Source organism: Aedes albopictus, chromosome 3, assembly GCF_035046485.1.
Source record: "Aedes albopictus strain Foshan chromosome 3, AalbF5, whole genome shotgun sequence".
Classification (NCBI taxonomy): Eukaryota; Metazoa; Arthropoda; class Insecta; order Diptera; family Culicidae; genus Aedes; species Aedes albopictus.
Genome location: NC_085138.1, coordinates 150,835,910 through 150,842,345, shown reverse-complemented (window position 1 = coordinate 150,842,345; position 6,436 = coordinate 150,835,910).

The window sequence follows — 6,436 nt, the reverse complement described above, 5'->3', positions numbered from 1 at the left end:
AACAAGGGTGATGCTAGATTTTCGATGTATGGCCAATATCAGTACTCTTGTTTTGTTTTCTAAGAAAACAAAACAAAAACTGTATCAAAATCGATACTTTATTGCCTCTCAATGGCAATTGAGTAATGCGACATGCACTACACTAAGGATACGGGCAATGTCACAATAGATCTAAAAACTGGTCGCAGTGACAAACCCGAACAGGAATAAAAAAAAAGATCATATATAAATCCCTGCAGGATACCTTGATTGTAGACCTAGATATCCATGGTACAATCTCAGTGCCGGTAATTTCTAGCTGGAAACTTTTTCGATAAATGGCTTGAACTTGAACGGTTCATTGAAGCACCATTTTTATGTTTCTTCATTGAGTCAAGATATGTATTACGAACAGAACGTTTTCTCATCTAGTGTCACCTGTGGAAATGATTTATATCTAATAATTACTTTACCTAAAGTTCTGCCAGATAAACATATTTGCAGAAAATGACAAAACATTTTATTGGGCTGATACTGTCCAATCAATTGAATTAAATATGCTACATAACCATCTAGTGTAAACAAATTTTTATCTAAAGGTGATTTTAAGAGGAGATTTTCATTCATGAACAACTTCAAATTGGACACCATGCCTATGTTAAGATATCAGGAAAACTAATTATTGGACTCAATTGGACTCATCATCTGAAATCAATAGTCAGCAACACGAGTGGAATCCCTGAATAATTCCTGTATGAATCCCTGGTGGAATCTCTAAAGAAAGGCCGGGCAAAATCCCTAAAGATATCTCGGCAGCTATATCTGAAGAACCCGTTTAAAGATTCCTAAAAGTAACTTGAGAAGATTTCTTGAAAAAAAAACTTGGATGAATCATTGAAGGCACTTTGGGAGGGATCCTTGAATGAATCTCAAGAAAAATCCTAAGAATAATCCTGCAGGAATCAGAGGAGGAGTTCCTGAAGAAATTCCTGAAATAATCTCGATAGTAATTCGTGAAAGAATCTATGAATGAATCTTAAGAAAACTCTCTAAAGGAATCCCGAGAGAAATAAAAATGATTCCTGAAGGAATCATTGAAAAAATCTCAGAAATGATTCAAGATGGAAATCCAGAAGGATTCCCTAAATGAATTCCTGAAATTATTAGGATAAATTCGTAAAGGAATCTGAAGAGGAATCCCTGAAGAATTCCCGGGAAAATCATTAAAGAATACATGTAAAAAATAATGGAGGAAAGCATGGGAGGAATCCCAGAAAGAATCACAGAATGAATTCGGATTTTCAGCCTACTGGAAGAATTCTGGAAGAAATCCCTAAAGAAATTCCGAAGAGAATCCCTGAAAGAATTTAGGAAGAAATCCTTGACCAAATCCCGAGAAAAATCAATCAATGAATACCTGAAAGAATCTCAGGATGAATTCTTGAATGAATCTAGAGCAATCCATGAACGAATCCCTAAAGACATCAATCTGGGAAGAATCAGAGACTAAATTTCGGGAAGAGTCTATGGAAGAATTTCGGTAGAAGCCTAAAGGAATTCTAAACGACATCCCTGAATGAGTTTTGGAAGGCATCCTTGAAAGAATTCCTGACCGAATCCCGAGAGAAATCCTTTATGAAGGAATCCCTGAAGGAATCTCATATTGTAATCTTGAGATATATCTCTCGGTAGGAAACCATAAACGAATTCCAGGAAATTCCTATAAAGGAAACCTGGGAAGAATCAACGATGAAATTTCGGGAGGAATTCCTGAAGAAATTAGAGGAGACATCTCTCAAGATAAATATCCCAAGAGAAATTTCTAAAGGGATCCCGGCAGAAATCTCTGAATCAATGAAGGAATCCCGGCAGGAATCACTGAAGCAATTGCGGTGGAAATCCAGGGGAAACTTCTTATAAGAAATCCCCAGAGAATTTTGTAAAAGAATCACGGGAGAAAACATCGAAGACGTCACGAGACGACTCCAAGGGTGAATTCAAGCGACCGTTGCGTTTCAGTATCCAGCGCTTCTCAGCAGAAGGTTGGCAAATGAGTAGCTTGTTAGGCGGTTCCAGATAATCAACGTACACTCAGGTAAATAAACCTAAGATTATCATAAGGTCTAACTTATGAAATGGCCTTTAAACAATTCATAACGACTAGAATGATTTTCATAAGGTCGGTTTATGACGCAGAATCGACTCACGGTTTGGCTTTTATACACATTTAGCAACACGATATTCTCAAGCGTCGATAGCCGCGTGGGTTGGGCACGGCTCAGTGATCTCGACGTTCATGGATCGGTTCCAGTCTGAATCATTTTACGATTTTTCTGCTCTTTTCATAAGTTTATCTTATGTAATTAGGTCATAATAAGCATGTTCAATTTTTATAAGGTATTCTTATGGCATCCATACTTTACAGTTATGGTTAAATTTCATAAGGTATTTTAATGAATTTCGGTAGTTTACAACGATGAGTGTACACGACAACCGCGACGATCTGTGGATATCAATCCATGAAGCAGTGAGCACACGTTTGTCAGAAACCGTATGGGTATAATGTCTGGTAGCCAACATAATTGAGCGCGTCATAATAAAGCAATAGTAGTTGTACATACAAAGAAAAAGCAGTATAATAGGAATATCATTACTGAGGTACAAAACAATAAGGAACAAAAGGATATGTGGAAATTTTACAGAGCTGTGAATAGCGGGGGAGAAAACAGCGCCGATTCACCTTAAGTGCAATGACCGTGAAGGTAACTTGCTGATAGATAAAACTATTCCAGGTGTAGAGAATACCTAAAGATTTCGTCTAAAGGAGAGAACATTAGACAATGGACAAACTGTGGAACCCCAGACGCTAGATGAGGTAAACAGTGCTATCAAGGAGCTGAAGAACTGCAATGCTGCTGGAAAGCATGAGACTCTGGCTGAACTTTCCAAACTCGACGGTAGTCAGCAGCTGCACGGAATACTGCATGCGTACTCTGAAGAAGACATGAGAAGATACCTGCCAGCTGTCTGAAGGGTCCAAGCCAGTTTTGTTTACAAAAAAAGAAGCACATGCAGGATCGTATGGACGCGGATGTATATGGAAGGTAAAATTCATCTTGCGATTCCTCTAAAAGGATTTTTCAAAATTCTCACAGTTTTTCACATAGTTCACGCAATTTTTATTGGTATTCTTTTCAATTCCTCCCGGTTTTTCCGGGTCCCTTCCAGTATTTCACCAAGAATCGAACAATACTTTCCAAGACTCTTCCTAGAGAATCTTCCAGGATTCCTGCATTCCTACCGATTTTCCCTGAAGTCTTTCACGGGCATGCTACACATTTTCTTTCCAGAATTTGTTCCAAAGGTTTTTCCGGAATTGCATCCAGTGTACCTCGTCGGATTTTGCAGGGAGCTCCTCCTGCGTTATTCTCAAAGACAAATTTCCGTGCGATTGGGATTTATCCGGATAATCCTACAAGAGTTTCTCTCAGGATATATTGCAGAAGATGCCGCGGGGTTGATCTTAGAATTTGTCTCGGGACTTCGCTTGGAGATTTTATGCGATTGCTTCCGGTGTTCCTCTTGGGATTTCCCCAGAAGATCTTCCTGGGATCTCTCCCAAAGTTTCTACAGGAGTTATTCCTGAGATTTTTAAAGGATTTTTCACGAATTTCCTGTAGCATTTCCTCCGGGGATGTCTTTCCAAGTTTTTTCTGTAAGTTCATCAATAAATTTCAGAGAGTTTTTTCTTGGATTTCTTGGAATTTCAGAAACCTTTTCCTAAAGGTTCTCGCATGATTTCTTTTGAAGTTTCGCTTGAGATATCTTTCGGAGTTTCTCCTGGAACCTCTCTCAGAAGATTATTTCCGGTGTTGGTCCTGAGACGTCTCTCAACCCGGGCAGAGGTCAAGTACTGACGATCAAAACGTGCTATTGGTTTGATTGATATAAGAGGTAAAAGTACTGAAAATAATAGCAAGAAAATGTTCCTAGGACGTCTGACCAATAGCAAAATTTGCTATTTGAAGATCAACCGAATAGCTCGCTGTTATTGGTTAGCTCTCAAAAGAGCTAAATTTTTTATGATGATGTTGGTCGAGGAGTAAATTTTAGCTATTATTTCCAGTACTTTTACCTCTTATATCATACAAACCAATATCACTTTTGATCTCCATATCAAAATATGCTTTTATTGAGTTTTTTTCTTCTGCTCGGGAAAGTTTTATTTTTCTGATTTTACCATGGACTTTTTTCTAAGACTTTGTACCGGAGGCCTTCTGAGATTTCTGCAGGAGCTATTGTTGATATTTCTCATTGAATGCTTCCCGTTATTTCTTTCAAAGCCAGGGTTTCTTCGTAGCTGTTTGCCAGATTTCTTTTTTTTACATATTTTCTCGGGATTATTTCCACAACTTTTTCCGGAATCTTTACCGAAATTTTCCTTGCGATTCTGGATACTCCTTTTGGGATTTCTTTAATAGTTGCTCCCAGAGTTCTCGCAGGATTTTTTTTTCCAGGAGTTCTGCTCAGAATGTCTCCTGGGATAACTTACGAAATTCCTGGTATGAATTTTCCGGAGAAAAATTCGAAAGAGTTCAGGTGAAATTTCGCGATAAACTACAAAGATAAACTACAAAGACTCGGTATAAAATATTGAAGACGTCCAAGGAGGAACTCTGAAAACCTCTACTAAGAGAAATTCCGGGACGAATACTGGAGAAATTCCGTGCGAAAATCCAAGATAAATATCAGAAAACTCCATGGAAGAAATCCCGAGAACTTCTGCAAAAATACCGAGATAAACTGTAGGGAAGCTAGTGCGAAAAGCTACTAAGATTGATAGGACGCAATCAGTGAAGTACTAGATTGAAAGTGAGATGATCAATTCTCCATTTCTGCAATGAAATGGTGCAAACAGCGTGGATTATACGATTTCTTGACTAATTTGATGCTGTTTGAGCAAAAGTTTGGGTAACTGTGTTGTTGTATTATTTATTTCTCACAACTTCAACAACACAGTTACCCAAACTTTTGCTCAAACAGCATCAAATTAGTCAAGAAATCGTAGAACTCACGCGGTTTGCACCATTTCATTGCAGAAATGGAGAATTGATCATCTCACCATACAAAAATCCAGCTCACTGCTTTCAATCTAGTACTTCACTGATTGCGTCCTAGTGACCATCGCATTATACAAAAATGCAGCTCATTAGTATACTGCCGTAATTCTGCAAAGTGCCGTAAGCGCCATTCAAAATGTCGATATTTGTTGGTATATTATTTATAATATCTGATGAAAAAATAACACTGTGCTATGCCTGCTGTATTAGAACGCAAAATCTAGTCGTAATCTATCATCTATGGAAAGAAACTTAGAGGATGAGCAAGAGTTTTTTGCATAATAACCGAAAAATGGGCCAAAACTATCAATGTCGCTTACGTCACTTTGCAGAATTACGGCAGTATAAATCTAGTACTCCACCGAACGTGCCGCATTATTTCATACGGATTCATAATAATACAAAAAATAGGTGCATGTTGGTTTCATGCCATTTTGGACCACAAGATGGCAATCAAACAAAATATGTTATAAAGGAGATGGCGACCGTAAGATAAGTAAGTCACGAAGACTTCAATCAGTATCGATTGGAAGATTCAAAATCGACACTATACAACATTGGTAAATTCAAGAATGGACTAGCGTTAGACACTTTTGATACGTTAGACACATTTGACATCAGTGCAGTACTAGATTTTTATATGATGAGATGATAAATTCTCCTTTTCTGAAATGAAACAGTGCATACAGCGTGGGTATTATGCTTTCCTTCCTAATTTGCTGCTGTTTAAGCAGATCTTTGAGTCACTGTGTTGTTGTGCCTATTCAACAACACAGTTCTTCTAAAAAAGCATAATATTAGCCCTGCATAATACCCAACGCTATTTGCACTTATTCATTAAACGGAGAATTTATCAATAGGACACAATCGGTAAAGTACTAAATTTGTAGTAATGAGCTGAATTTTTGTATGGCGAGAAAGTCAAATCTCCATTTCTGCAACGAAAGGGTGCAAAAAGCGTGGGTATTATAATGTTTTTCCTAATTTGATGCTGTTTGAGCAAAACTTCACAGTTCGGTAACTGTATTATTAAGTAGCTAGAAATGGAGGAAAGAACAGCACTGTTCTCCAAAGTTTTGCTCCAACAGCATCAAATTAGGCAAGGAATCATAATACCCACGCTTTTTTCACTATTTCATTGTAGAAACGGAGAATTTACCTTCACTCCATACAAAAATTCAGCTCTTCACTTGAAATCTAGTACTTCACCGATAGTGTCCTATTCAAACATCAAGCTGAATACTACATATCTGAAGTACTAGACATGTCCTATTAGTTTATTTGCTCATTTGCTTTGATTCAACAATATACAGCATAAATGTAGAGGAAAATAAGGA